Source organism: Amblyomma maculatum, chromosome 11 (assembly GCF_055883805.1).
Source record: "Amblyomma maculatum isolate TAMU_Amacu chromosome 11, ASM5588380v1, whole genome shotgun sequence".
Lineage (NCBI taxonomy): Eukaryota > Metazoa > Arthropoda > Arachnida > Ixodida > Ixodidae > Amblyomma > Amblyomma maculatum.
Genome location: NC_139354.1, coordinates 89,577,465 through 89,593,363, shown reverse-complemented (window position 1 = coordinate 89,593,363; position 15,899 = coordinate 89,577,465). Strand labels below are relative to the sequence as shown.

Genomic DNA, 15,899 nt, shown 5'->3' with positions numbered 1-15,899 from the left:
GGACGTTGTCGTAAATTTGGATCGAGCATGACGCCGCAATCACAATGTTATGAATTTTACGTCGTACGCAATGGCAAAGCGGCAAGAATGGCTGCGGTCCAGGCCGACCAAATGATGTAGCGGCGGCCTTCGTACAGGTGCTAGGAGCGGGCGGCACCACGAAGAAGGTCTTGTGATTTGGCGAGGGTGATAGTGGGATACTAAGCGAATCACCGGGCAGCAGCGTCGACAAGTTCATTTCATATATATATATATATTGTTACGACGTTTATTTAGACAGATCTTAGGCTGCGCTAGAGAATAGCACACAAGAGCGGGGCAGAACTAGCTTCCTCTTCTTCTGCTTATCCCGCCAAACCTCATCTTCCTTCAATAAGGACCGCGGGAAGTGCGTGACACTGCCCCCTTCGCAGACGATGCCCGCCGGGCGAGTCAAGGTTCGTCACGTTGATAGAAGGGCTTCATGCGGGCCACGTGGACTACTTATGTCTTCCGAGAACGACGCCCTTGGGTGGTCACGCGAGAGACTACAAAGTTTACTGCGCTGAGGCGTTCCAATACAACGAAAGGGCCAGTATCCCAGGCAGCACACCAACATCGCACCAATCCCGGCCCAACGTCGACAAAAATTGGTACCAACATTGGCGTAACACTGGCTTTTTGAGAAATTACTACATTATTATATATTGGTCCGGCTTATATGCCAACATTGCACCTGTCTTGGCACTGCCAACATAGGCTATCAGCTGGCCGTGCCCCTAGTGTCACGTATTGGCATGCCACTAGTATTCACTGGCACATCTGACATTGGCAATAAACCGGCCGTGCCGCTAGTATCATATACTGGTATTTATTGGCATGCAACAAGTATTCATCGGCACACGTGGCCTGCCACTGTTAAGCCACCTTTAGCCATGCAGTTATTTCACCCTTGCCCTTACTGCTGCCATTTGCTTAACTGTCACTCTGACAATTGTGGTTTTCTTATGCAGTCATTTCCCAATACCACCTTGCATGTCATCTCCCTAAGGAGCCATAAAAACCGTGCAATTAAATGAGGCAAGCAAAATATTTTCCGAAAACATTTTATTGAGAGCTCATATACATGTAAATGCCACAAGGACATCAGAGGGCCAAAATGCAGTGCAGGAGGCATTGGATACAGGGTTAATATGGGAGAGGCTAGTAGGTGTAATTGGAAACAGGGAACTAAGAAGCACATGATCAGGTAGTGCAGGTAGAGGTGATTGGGTGCAGTGTGCATTGGTCATGATGGAAGGAGCTGGACATGTTGAGCAGGGTTGATGCACCATAGCCTTGTAGTGCGAGAGGTGTTGCAGGAATAGGAGGCTGAGCATGGGTGCATTTCAGGGCAGTGTCCACCATGGATGGAAAATGGCAGTGGACTGTGTTGAGCATGATAGTTGGCAGTGAAGGGTCAATGGATCAAGTGATGAGGTTGAGGGGGCGGGGGAAGCACATGGCCCAGGTAGTAAGCTGGGCACCCCGCAGGAAACAACCATTCAGGAACAGTTTGTTGAGGAGATTGGTCCGTGGGTCTTACGAATGACATCTGCACAGAAGACAAGCATATATCACAATAAGATCTAAACTCACCTTCTCAACACTTATCCAAACACATATTTGAAGTCTGGGTGCTCTATACGATTGAGTACAAAATACAGTACCCCGCTATAGTAAAACCTCTGATATAGTAAAGTGAAACTGAAGTCCCAGTTCATCTTCCATAGGCAAGTGTACATTTCCCCCCTTTATAGTAAAGATGTTTTTGGTAAAAATCGGTTAAAGTGCTTCTGGCCATGGCGACGACTCCCGCGCACTACCTAGAGTCGCGAAGCCAAGACTTTTTGTATTTGAAAACAGAATAACCCCGAGTGTTCGTTTAGGTGGCTTTACTACTAGCCATAGCAGCAGTCAGATGAGGGAAAGCGCGCAGCGCGAAGAAGAAGAAAGTAAAGCTGTCTACAAACATAGCAAGGAGGCAGCGTGTTCCATTCAGAAAGTAAAGGAGTAAACGTGCACCAAGAAATAGGGAAGGGAAAGAAATGGGTCAACATACACTGCAATGTGCAGTACAAATCTGGCAGAAAGTGGAGGTGCAGCGAATAAGGTCTTACAGCACTTGAGTGCCATGCGAATTTATCACTTATTGCCTTTTAAAAGACAGAAAGAGCAAAAAGGGACACCATGTTCATGCAAGGCTTTAGTTTTTACGTGAAATCGAACTTGGTTGCATTCGTAATCACGTCTTCATGCTTCAAAGGTACTTCCACAAGATGTAGAGAAATTTTATAATGAAAAAATTACACAAAGAGATTATAAAAGCGAGATGGAAGGTATTTAGGTTTTTTTTTCATTAAGCAAGAAGACGTGTTCAGTAAGTGCCTATTTAACTACTAGACAGCACTTTCAGGACCATGTCATCACACACCACTGATACAGTAAATACCATGATATAGTAAATATTTTTGCTGGCCTCAGTGGCTTTACTATAAAGGGGTTCTACTGTATATATTGAAGGCCTATTGCCACACATTCTTCTTTTAGAGCACTTTACGACAGGTTTCTGGGCCTGCAAAGGCATGCAGCATCTTATGACGTAGGGATGATAAACCTATATGCAAAATAATATCCATTCCAGATACAAAAGAAAGATATTTGGAAGTAAAAACCTGCTTCCGGCAAACCGATAACTTCAGGTAGATGCTTAGTGTTCATATAAAATTACAGTTCCTGAAAATCTGAGGCGCCTCGCGTTCCTGCGGAGCGAGCGGACGCGTTTCACCTGGGCTCCGTGTTTTTTTCATTGAACTGCCAGATTTTTTGAGTCGCACCTTAATGAAAGTGCGTCGACTGGATGCATGAAGTTGTGTGGACCACCGGGAACTCGAATTCCGAGGTAGGGGACCGCTTTTGCCAAATTTAAAGGACTTTTGTGTGCCGAGAGGAGCGCCCGCAGCTGGGCCTAACGTCGACTCCGGCCTTGGCCGGAGGAGCGGTAGGCACAGCCCGAGCCTCGGTGAGGCCGCCAGCGGAACATCGATTCATCGGTGATTACGCAAGTGAGCATTGACCTAAGATAACTACAGCTATGCGAGTAGAGGTGGACGGCGTCGAAATTCCGCCGGACCAGTGCACAAGATCGCAAGGCTGGAAAACTGCCGGCGAGAGGGTCAGGCACAAAGGCATGGGCAAGTTAGGCCTAAATGCCGTACTTCAAACGAACGAAGATGGCGCCAAGGCCATGGCTGCCACTGGCAGCGATACACGTCACTCAAGGGCGAAACGTATAAACAAGGGCAAATTGTTGAAGGGCGCGCGCATGCCAGACTTGCCGCGCGGCGACATAAAGATCGTATTACGACCACGAGGCGGGCTCCACGTGAGCGACGTGACCCGCGTTGAACTAAGTCGTGCAATTGTGGCGGCGGCACAGATCCCCGGCAATGAAGCAAGTGAAGATGTCGTGTGCCCCAACCTCCAGCAGAATATCGTTGTGGTGAGCACCTCCAAGAGAGAGAACGCCGACCTATACACTGCAGTCGGAAGGATCGACATACGCGGCACGGCACACGATGTAAGTACCTACGAAACGGCCCCCCACGGCACGGTGAAGGGCGTCATAAGGGGCATCCCGCTCGAGGATACGGCCCAGGATATTCAGGACAATGTTGTGCACAAGCATAACCCAACGGCGCTACAGGCAAACCGGATCGGTAAGACCCGATCAGTCGTCATTGCTTTCGAAGGGCATAAAGTACCCAAATACGTGAGATACGGCAACCTGCTCATGGAGTGCACGTTACATAGAAAACAAATCGACGTATGCTATGCGTGCGGAAGAGTGGGCCACAGAATGGACGTGTGCCCGGATCCTTCGAACACGATCTGTCGAGGGTGCGGAATCTCCAACCCCGCCGAAGATCACGAATGTGTCCCGAACTGTGGCCTGTGCGGAGGCAAACACCTGACAGCGGACAAGGCCTGCAAAGCCCGCTTCAAGACACCCTACGTCGTCCGCCGGCGGCGCTGGGAACGGCGCCGAGCAGAGGAAGAAGACATCGAGAGAAGGAACCAAGACAAGAGAGGTCCTGCAGGCGGACCCCACCGCAGCGCCTCCAAACAACGGGGCCGGTCACACACGCCGGGCCGCAACAGCAACAACAGTGGCTGTCAACAACAGTCGCCAGAGTCAACCGGACACCGAGGGATCGCCGAGAAAAAGGTGGGCCGGACCAACAGGTCTCCCGTCGCTCTAACCAGCGACACCGAATTCCCACCCCTCACCCCCTCCCAACCCCTTAACTCACAAGCGAATCCGCAAAAGGACAGTAGCGAAGTGATAGAGCTTAAGAGGATCATAGAGCGCCAAAACGCTCAGATCCAGGAACAGAACGCCCAAATACAGGCGCTTATGAATAAGATCGAAACGCTAGCGAGTAACGGCAGCTTGGCAAATTCAGGACCCCAAGACAACACGGCGACAAGCAACGCCGCAGGCTTGCGCAAGGTGCCGCGGAGGGCCCCCCCCCTCGCCCCGCCAAGGGCGGACAGCTGGAGAGGCTGAGGCCATGCAACGTGCAGCAAATAACCTAGAGGCGATGGACGCCGAAGAGAGCCCCGCGAGCGGAGAGGAAACTGCGAACGCAGAGACCGCGACCACGGTAACGACACAGATCCCGCGAGAAGGAGAGCTTATGGCCATTTTGGCCGCAATTTCCCAAATTAACGAAAGGCTCAGCAAAATAGACGACCGACTTAAAGCTGTCGAGAGTCAGCCTCAGACGCCATCGGCGAAGCACAAACGTCAAGCGCTAAAAGTAGCCTCAACATCGGTGAGGAACCACTTCGCGTCCCTGAAAAAGGAGCGGGCCGAAAAAATAAAAAACGCGATCGCGAAAAGGCGCAATCGACTCGAGACAGCCGGAAAGGATGATGCAGAAGCCAAGTAAGAAGCACAAGAAGACCGGGGGGGAAACCACCGTGATTTACCAATGGAACTGCCGTGGGATTCGCAACAAAGAAGCGGAACTAATGTTATACATTGACGGGCAAGACAACAAGCCTGATGTAATTGCTCTACAGGAGACGAACGGGAAACCAAGACTTCCGGGGTACGTCACTTACACGGACCCCACGGAGAACGGAACGGCGGTGCTCGTTCGCAGCAACGTGGCGGCAACTCAACATGTTACGGCGCAGGGCGGGTGCGAGCACACGCTGGTCGAAATTCATGCAAGAGAAATTGGCAGCGCGGGCAATTTATTTGTAATGAGCGCGTACTGTCGGCCGTCACAACGGCAGTACGAATTTGACCGCATCGTGAGTCAGGCGAAAGGGTTGGCGGGGACCAGGCCGCTCCTGATCCTCGGCGACTTTAACGCCCCTCACACAACATGGGGCTATAAGTTCCAGTCAAAAAGAGGAAAAGCATTGGCCAAAGCAATGGAGGATTACGAGATTGCCCTCCTGAACGAGCCTGACGTAACTACCAGAAGAGGCAACAGTGCCGCGAGGGACACTACGCCAGACCTTTCGTGGTTATCGGGAACGCTAGACGTCTCCTGGAGAAGCGAAGAAGTGGACCTGGGTTCTGACCACAGCGTGATCGGCATCACGATCCGAGGTTCCCGATATCGGGCTGTGTTGGGGACAGCGCGGATCACGGATTGGGACAAGATGAGAAAGTTCACCCAGGAACAAGAAGAGACGTCTGAGGAAGAATCGGGACGAGCTGAAACACAACAGACCTACACCGAATGGTCGAGGGACCAGAAGAAGACCCTCCAAAAATTTACCCAAGAAATCGCAACGACTTCGCAGACACCGTACGTGGACGCCAGACTGACGCACATGTGGGCGGCCCGGCACTCGTTAACGCGGCGATGGAAACGTCAGCGGCACAACAGAAAACTGGCCAAGCGCATAGCAGCCTTGAACAAGCAGATCGTCGAGCACGCGGCCAAACTATGCAGGGAGAATTGGCTGAAGACCTGCGACGGCTTGCAGGGCAAGCTCTCGACGTGGAAGACGTGGTGCCTCTTGAGGCATCTGATCGACCCGCTGAGTAGCAAAACTGCGACCAATCGCAACCTTACCAAAGTATTAAACATGTACAAGGGAGACGGCCGCAGGCTCCTGGAAGACCTGAAGGCGAAGTACCTAAAGACAGAGAAGGGACAGTACCCGGAGCCAGAGAGATACGAAGGACCCGACAACGAAGACCTGGACCGGCCGTTTTCCATGACGGAATTGTGGACAGCGATAGATCAAAGTAACAAGAAAAGTGCACCCGGCAGGGATGCCATAACATACAAACTACTCAGTAACATGAGCAGTAAAGCGGCCCGCGGCCTCCTAGGGCACATCAACGAAGCCTGGGAGAGCTCGCGGTTGCCGAAGGAATGAAAGGACGCCGAGGTCTGCTTCATTCCAAAGCCCGGCAAAGCCCTCACGATAGACAACATGCGGCCCATCTCCCTCACGTCCTGCGCGGGGAAGGTGATGGAGCGTATGGTCCTTCGCCGGCTGCAGAAGCACCTCGAAGAAACAGATCAGATGCCGGAGACGATGTACGGCTTCAGGCAACATCTCAGCACCCAAGACGTGATGATCCAACTTCACGAACTGGTCGTCAAGCCGGCAACGAGGCACACGCCGCGCGGGATACTCGCCCTCGACCTGAAGGGAGCGTTTGATAACGTGTCCCACGCGAGCGTGTTGCGGAATCTGAATATGACCAGGTGTGGCCGAAAGACATTCGACTACATCAAAGAATTTCTGTCAAACCGAACAGCGACCATCAGAATAGGGGAGGAGAAGTCAGACCCTGTCGAGCTGGGTGATAGGGGCACCCCACAGGGATCGGTCTTGTCGCCCCTGCTCTTCAATCTGGCCCTCCTGCCCCTGCCCGGTCTACTCAAGCAAATCGAAGGCGTGGACCATGCGTTCTACGCCGACGATATTACGGTGTGGACAGCTCGAGCCGGTTCTGATGCCTGGATGGAGGAAGCCTTGCAGAAGGCGGCAACAACCGTGCACGAGTACGCAAAGTCATGCGGACTGAGCTGCGCTCCCCAGAAATCAGAGTTGCTTATTATCCAACCGGGAAAATCCAAGAAAGAGCTGCCGCCGAACGTGATCGTCACCATCGACGGAACGGCTATCAAGCCAACACAGCAGATTAGGATCCTCGGCCTACTACTTCAGGCCGACGGGAAGGCACACGCCGCCGTCACAAAGATCAAAACTACAACCGAACAGATACTCAGTATGATCAGAAGGGTATCTAATAGAAACCGAGGCCTCAAAGAGGACGATGTCATGCGCCTGATACGCGCATTCGTCGTGTCACGGGTTACCTACTCCGCCCCCTATCTCCAGCTGACGAAGGCGAATAGGGACACCCTAAACACGATGCTTCGTAAGGCAACGAAGCAAGCACTGGGCATTCCCATATACTCGTCCACACAAAGACTGCTGGACATGGGCGCCCACAACACGGTGGAGGAGCTCATTGAAGCCCACCTCTCTAATCAGAGAATCCGGCTCAGTCATACGAAACACGGACGAGCCGTCTTACGCAAGATAGGATGGCAGATTGAGCCAGTACCCCTCAAGGAAGCCCTTCCGGAAGACTGGAAGACGGCCATTCAGACCAAACCCCTTCCCCGGAACATGACGCCGGGCAAGGACGACGAGAGGCGCACCGCGCGGGCCAAAGCCATAGCCCGAAAGCTGGAAGAGAACCCCAGGGTCCTCTACGCGGACGCCTCGCTCCGAAAACACAGTGACCGTGCAGCAGTGGTGGTTACGTCAAAAGACAGGCTGATCGTCAGCGCGTCCATAAAGACAACAGACGCCGCAGTTGCAGAAGAAGCGGCCATGGCCCTCGCACTCGCACAGCCGAGCGTGGACACCGTGGTTACTGACTCAAAGACAGCCTACAGAAGCTTCCGCAGAGGGGTAATATCCTCCGCGGCCCGAGCCATTCTATCCAAGTGCAAGCCTCCGGGAAGAGCTATAGAGCTCGTGTGGGTCCCGGCTCACTCGCAGGTAGCAGGCAACAACATCGCAGACTACCATGCCCGAGAAATGTCAATCCGGGGCGAGAACGAGCCGGAAGAGCTACCGCATCCGGTTACCAGCTTTCGGGAAATTACAAGTATGTACCGAGAGGAAAGGTGCAGACTTCCAGAACCGCACCCCAAGCTCACCAGGCAACAACAGACGATCCTGCGCCGAGCGCAGGCGGGATCGCTTGCGCATCCCGTATTGATGAGCCGCATGTACCCTGCGGAACACGACATGCTCTGTCCTTTTTGTAAAAAAGAAAAGGGCACCCTGCCGCACGTTTTGGCAGAATGCAAACAACTCAAAACCCCCCCTCCTCCCCTTCCCGCCAACACCCCCAATCCCCAACCCCTTGAGCGATGGGAGAGCTTGTTGTCCAGCCCCGCCCTATCGATCCAGCTCGCACTGACAGACAGGGGCCAGGAGCTGCTGGAAACATATGGGTCCCGCAACTAGGGAACCACCCCGTCTGGTGCAAGCATGCACCACCGAATTATTTCGGGCTTAATAAATGTTGATTCCTCCTCCTCCTGAAAATCTGATGGTTCAGGCTCCAGAACTTTTAATTTTTAAAAAATTCTTAAACATTCCTGTAATAGACAAGATGGATTACTAAGCATGCAAGACTGGATTATATTAAAGAACACATTAAAGAATATTTTTCTGCAGTACACCAGTTACAGGCACGAATACATTACTGCGGCCAGGATTGAGAAATAATTGCCCTGACAGAGTCAATCAAGCTATCTTCAATCAGCTAACTGAGGGAGATGTGTAGATCGCAGATATTCTCAAGGCTGTGTACGCATATAATATTCTCAAGATAACCGTACCATTTCAGTTCCAGCTTTTTAATTTTCACAGCTTTATTGCTTGCTGCATTCTACTATAAACAATTGCCTTAATTGTAATGTACCAAGGAATAGTTTTCATACAGTGCTCATTATAAATTAAAGATACCAGAACAACATGCACACAAACAAGAAAAAAAGAACGGGACAGAGCGCCATTCACAACTGATTTATTGTGCAGAATAAAGTACATATATATCTCATTGCCGGCATATGCGCAAAGAACCCATTCAGCATCATGTAGCTTAAGATATGTTCAAGAAGCCCATGCCTCATACCACAGCCTCTTTCTCTGAGAAAGCATTTCTTGAACATAGCTTATGTTAAACTACATGATGCTGAATGTGATGTAGCTGAATGTGTTCCTTGGGCATGTGCCTTCAGTGAGATATATATGTACTCTGTTCTGCACAATAAATCAGTTGTGAGTGGAACTCTGTCCCGTTTTTTCTTGTGTGCGTGCATTGTTTTGGTGCCTTCAGTTTATAATAAATAAACACGAACAAGCCCAACAAGAAGTTCTAGTAATCATACAGTGCATGCTTGTTCAGCTAAAATTATTACAGTCAGCCTGCAATGAGCAATTGAGCAAGTACTAGAAATTTACTTTGCATAGGCAGGAAAATGTTATGCTAGATCTGAGTACAATGATATTGTACTTCCTTATCAGCTAGCAGCCTACCAGGTATGCCTTTTCCCTCATCACAGCTAATCATATGGCCATACCATCGGCAACCTTCCACGTGCAAGATTATATTCATTTAGGCATACATGGGTGATTTTATGTCTAGGTAACAGGTGTGGTGCTCGGGCATCTGATTTCTTAAAACCAATTCATAGTAGTTGTTGGTATAGAGAATAGTAATCTGCCTGAATATCTGAGGCCAAATATGATTTTCATTGCTTAAGCACACCATAAAATAGAATGCTTGATGTGACTATGGGATCATAAAAAAACGATACATCTAGCATAACAGTTATTTTTCACTTTCACCCTATCACAATAAGTTCCTTGAAAAACCAGTTTAATCCTGAGCTGAAAAGTTGTTTCGCACACATTTTACATTTCAGTATCTATAAAACGTTGCTATTTTGTGAATATATTTCAAAATCAAAATTTCTTAACAGACTCACAAATTGTTTTTTTTTTTCAAAAATGGACAATATTTTGTACTCAAATTAAAAATAAGATTGTGTCTGGAGAAATAGTACTGTTTGCAGAACAAAACAGCACATACGCAAGAAAGCACCAATATCACTCAAATTTAATGTGCAATACACGAAATCACCTAAAATTACAAGTACAATAGCCCTGTTTACATGGACTCGACAGCACCGGGTTGAATCATCGTTGAGTAAGCAAGGTCATCATTCTCAACCCGGCTGATGTCTACATGAACTCGCTTTCTAGTGAGTAAGTATCGTAGCAGAGCGTTGCATCGAGATTCGAAGTTATTGTGCAAGTTCTTACTCGTATTTGATCCCATTGCCTTTTACTATCGAGAGCTTCGATTATTTTTTATCGTTGATGAGCGCTAAAAAGCATTCATTTCGAGTGACGCTCGTCGCCGCTCCAGAGGCTTTTTCATAGCCCAGAGTTCCCCATAACTAGACTCCCTGACTGGACAGCGTCTACATGCCTTTAGATAAGCGGGTCAAGCGAATTAACCGATTCCCTGCAAGCGAGTTAACGCAACCCGCTCCGCCGCCTATTTTACTCGACCCGACTGTGTATACATGAACCCCACAACTGATTTTTCACTCGACAGATGTACTCGACCCAATACTGCCGAGTTCATGTATACAGGGGTGGAACGCACGTGTAACAAGTAGCAATGCTGCTAAGAATCCAATCTGCTTTCTTCTGGCTCCCCATCCAGTTTTCTAAAAAAATATCTTGTCTGACAAAGGAGGATATTTGGAGTTAAGCAGCTAAGCAACACAAGATCCATATGCTTGCTCTAACGCATGACTCCTCAGTGCACTTACAGTTGCAATTTGCTTGGTCATGTGGCAGTTCACTAAACCGTCTGACTAGACATGACAATCAAAAAAATAATCGGCGGATCATTTCTACTTTTATTAAGACATGCAAAAGCTTTTTGGTTGTTGACATAGCATTCAGAGAATGCGGGAGTTTGGCAGTTTTATACGTCTTATTTCGTTTGGCAGTTGCAAGGGGATGTAGAAGAAATATGAGTAGGGAATATAAGGGGTGACAACATCCCGAAATGAAACTAATGGACCAATGATGTACACTGTGTATCTTAAGTGACGTCACTGGTAACATCAAACACAGAAAATCGTCCTTGAGTATGACAAATTTGAAGCCAAGGAGGTGAGTTGGTTGTGGGCAAGTAATTGGTAAAGGGCAGTCCTCCTGAGAGGTAGGCGGCAAGATCACTGCCACCCATTATGGGGAAAGCCCTGGCAAGCATGCAGGCAAAGGTGCACATATATAAGAGCAATAAATGCACAAGGAATGCACGCCTGAATGAGCAGCTGCGCTAATAATTTCCTTTTGTCTTGCAGCCCACCCCTCCTGCACTGTAAGCAAGTCTGCTCTGTTTTCCGAACACAGAAGCATATGCAAAAACAAACAGAATGTCCTCTAAAATTTACAAAATTTGCACGAGTATTGCATGATGATCTCCTTTCTGCAAATGTCTTGCTCTAGGGTTACAGAATAAATTCATTGCAGCTGCGAATAAAGCGAGTTGGGAGCTAATGGCAAATCTCAATAGCTTGGGGAGAGAATTGATTATAATTGTCACTTTGAGCAAATAGCCTGGTTTAGATCAAAGTAATATTACATCTACAGGACTGAAGCCAGTGTAGGCAACCAGAAATGTACAAGCAGTCAATAACTGCATGTCTGTATGAACAAATACATACAGTGCAGGCAGCAGTAATGAAGGGAGAGTGGAAGGCAAATAACCTGAGCAATACTTAATGGCTTTCTTCTCTGAAACCTCAATACAGGCTTCCTGCGAATTTTTGTAATGCAAGCATAATCAAGTATGCTAAATATTCCATCACTTAAAGCACCTGCTCTCCCGTGTTACGCAAATGACAACTACTTCGTCAGTTCAACAAGCTATGTCTGTTATTGTGCTATTACACCACAGGTTCACTCAATCATGCCTCAACTTGAAATAGCCACATACTGTTGAAATAAAGCAACGAAATATAGCACCAGCTATTAAAGCACTGTCAGGGACATGAAGGATATTATTTTCTGCATACTGTGGGCAAGACTTCTGAACAAGTAAGTCTTGAGCTAAAAAGCTAGAAAAAGTTATATAGCATGCAATCATATAGAAAAAAGCCAGCAGAGCCTTTTTTAAAGCCTTTATATAAAGCAAAACAAAGGTAACGTGTCATACCTACCGAGGCAATGCTTCCTTACACACAGCATGTTTCATGGCAAGGCTCCCACAGTTGTTGACAGGTTATGCAGCACCAAAATGATGATGATGTTGTCTGCCTCACATTCACGCAGCACTCCTTTGATGGCAGATGATTGCTTGTGCAAAAGCAGTGCGATGATACAGGTGGAGCAGCTGGACTGCGGGCGTTATAGAGCAAAGAGCCCTAAATGCAAGGAAAGAAAGTCCATTAAATCGATGCCTCTAAATCATGATAAAAGCATACCACGGCTCTTCTCTGTTTAGTTAATCTATAATTTAAATTGAAAGCTGTCTCAAAAAAAGTACTAATTGCAACTCTATGTTACACATGGTATAACATAGCTGTGCCAGGGCGGTGGGGCGATCAGTTAGCATAACGACCGGAAAATGCATACTGATGTTTCATGCAGTCTTGATGCTAGAGCAAAGTGTCATGGTGCGGAGAACAAAATTAAAAGCATGCACGGGCGCCAAACGTGTGCTACACAACCGACGCGACTAGAGGTGTGCACGGGCATAAATTTTGAGCCCGAGCCGGGCCTCATGCTACAAACCCGAACCCGGCCTGGAACTGAAATTGTCTGAGCCCACCCAGCGCTCACACTGAAGGCTCCCGCCCTGCTGGACACGCTATACCAGACCAGTTGCAAAACCTACAAGTCGGCTTCCCTATGAGGCAGAATTCATGCACAGTGGCGACAGAACCTGATTCAGGGATAATAGTTAGGTGCAGTACATGCATCTACCACAGTCCACGCTGCTTGGGATGCAGTTCCCCACGCACAGGCCATTGTCAGAGAAAGGTTTTCAGGCATTCTTAACACTGGAATAAAGGGGGGAGCACTGTCACCCTAGGGGTGAAGAAAGAAAATTTAGAAAAGGGACACTAACCGGAGAGGGTAATAGCGGGGCGACAATGGGCACGCGAATGATACTGTGACGAATGGGCAAGAGGTGCGGGAATTACCCTTCCCGTCAGGCGATGTGCTAGCACTGTACCCAACTATTACCCCAAAGTCTATGCCACCATTGTGCAGGAATGTCTGCCGCACCGGGAAGCTGACGTGTAGGTTTTGCAACTCATCTATTGCACCTGAAGCAACGATACAGAAAGAAAAAAATAGGCCACAATTCCTGGCGATGCATCGCGCGACGACGACGATAACGCCTGTCGCTGCCGCTAGTGCACATCGCACAGAGCGAAGGACCTCAGCGACAGAGACGCGTTTTCAGCCTTGCTTTGTTAGCGCCGCCTCTTCGTTTAGTAAATGAGTATAGTTACGCTATATCCAGTTTCTTGCACTAAACAGCAGCACTGATGAAATTTCTTGAAAAGCGACGAGACCCCCTCCCCCGCTCCCCCCAAAAAAATGGTCCCAGCGCTGCGGCGTGCTACTATACGGCGATGCAGACATGATTGAAAGCAGTGGCGTTTTTCTGCAACTTTCGAAAATTAGCAATATCTAGCCACACTAGCCTTTTTGTTTTGCAATACTACCCTACCAAGCTTTTACTAAACCGTCTCGATGCGCTCATATATGCACGGATCAGACGAAATGAGCGTCTGCAGGATTTTCGCTCATACCGGACAAGGGAAACAAACTTTGCATGCAAAAAAACAAACAAAAAAAAACAACGACGGTGAGTACCCCAAAGCCTTTTGCGATTGCCTGCCTCGCGAGCTGGTTCCAGCATCATGAGCGATTTCTAAAAACCCAGAACCTGGGCGACAGCGCCGAGCGGCAATGCTTTAGCGGTCCTCAGCTCACTGCGCATAGTGCTGCCGCGCGACTCATGCGGTTAGCGTTTTCTCGCACCAGACACGAAAATATATGCTTTTGCCCGGACTCCACCGACCCCGCCCGAGGTCATGTAACGCCGTGAATATCCGAAGTTGGCTTTTAGGGCTACGATGCTACGCAGTTGTTTACTTTAGGAAATCAGTACTCTGCAAAACAGCAACGGTTTAACTTGAAATAAGCTGCAAAATGATCGGAATCAAGTCGCGCATACTTGAGAACCACTTTTGAAAAGTTAACAACGTAAGAAATATGCTAAAAGAAGACAAATCTCCCTAGCACATGGCTTACGCAGCCTGCAGCAAAAATGAAATGTAAGACAACGCTTGTAATTTAAAAAATGCTCAATCTAAGAGGCTAATATTTTGCTCCAATATACACAAACGCTTTATAAAACCTGAATGAAAAAATTTGAGAACTTACATGGAATATTTCTTGAAGAAAGAAGCATTTTCCGTGCGCGGTGCCACCGAACGTCGAGCCGAGCGAACGAGCGGCCGTTGGAGGGACGAAAGAATGAATGAACGAAAGAACGGAGCGCCCTCTTTGAAACAAAATACAACTGCCGCCGTCATGCCGGCTAAGCGATTGTCGCGTCATCCTTCGAGCTTTTCAGTAATCGCTTTTTCAGCAGATCGATGGTCTCGGTTTTGTACCCTCCGTTTAGCAAGCGTTTCCTAGATGACAGGACTTTAATCAGCCTTGAACGATGCGCTGCTGTTGCTGCTCATCTATGTAGGGCTCTGTGCCAGCAGCGAAGCGCGTCGTCGCCCTGGAGAGGCGCCTAGCTGTTTTGTTTACAACACCCAAACCTGTTCAAGTTGTATTTTGTGAATGCTGTGTTCTACTACGAATAGTTTGCTCACTTTTAGCATACCAACGAAAATGCTTTCATACAATAGTGCTCAATCGAGTGGAATATTTCAATCACCCTGAAATGAGGATTTGAAGCAAGTTTGTTGAAAATTATTGAGCTAAGCATCTCAGTACCACGACTTGCCACCTCTTTATAAGGTAGTTGCATACCATGCTTACATTTTTTCTCATATATCCGCACCGTCAGGATCATTCTATCTGCTAGATTAGTAGTCGTTTGTTGGCCCGATTCATTAGGCGCTTGTTTCTTTCTCAGTTTAGTTGCTTGCGTATATTTTACTGGCCAAGAAAATGCGGTAAAAGCACATTTCTCTATGCAACCTGTTGTGAGAGCCCGGAAATGTTTGAAAGAAGTCTCCAGTGTGTTAGCGTTTGTCTTTTTATTACTGCGCAATTCCTTCCCCTGGGCGGCGGCCGTCCGCCCCTTGGACCCTGAGTGGTGCGTCGACCCGTCCACCGCTTTGGCGCACCTGCATGGATTTCGACGCGCGCATGCAACCTCGGACCTTGCTCGCATCGCATGCGGTGAGAGAGAGCGATCGGGGAACGACAGGAGTGCGAAGTGCGCGAGCCTCGAGGACGGGATTGAGCGGTGCGTCAGCACGGAGAGCAGGCGTTGGAAAACTGTGCGAACGAGCGTGTGCGAAACAAAGATGTGTCATTGTAATCCAGTTGTTAATATACCCATTGTACCTTTTCGTATTTTATTTGTGTTTCCAGTCTGTTCTTTCACATTTTTTTTTTCGTTCAAATGCTAACAAGTCAGTTTACATGTGGGTATCTTCTCTCCATACACAATATTTGTAAAAAAGAAAAAAAAACTACCTTCCCCGCGCACGCCAGTAACTGTTCCACCACGGAGGTAGTTA

The 15,899-nt window shown here is 48.4% G+C and overlaps 1 long non-coding RNA gene across 1 annotated transcript; it reads right to left on the bottom strand.

The window, feature by feature from the left end:
* Positions 1 to 1,071: 1,071 nt before the first annotated feature.
* On the bottom strand, positions 1,072 to 14,656 carry LOC146174352 (uncharacterized). The gene is made up of 3 exons (XR_014702102.1): positions 14,578 to 14,656; positions 12,336 to 12,539; positions 1,072 to 1,573 (listed from the first exon to the last, which is right to left on the bottom strand). It is a non-coding gene; the product is annotated as an uncharacterized LOC146174352 (long non-coding RNA).
* Between the last annotated feature and the right edge of the window lie 1,243 nt (positions 14,657 to 15,899).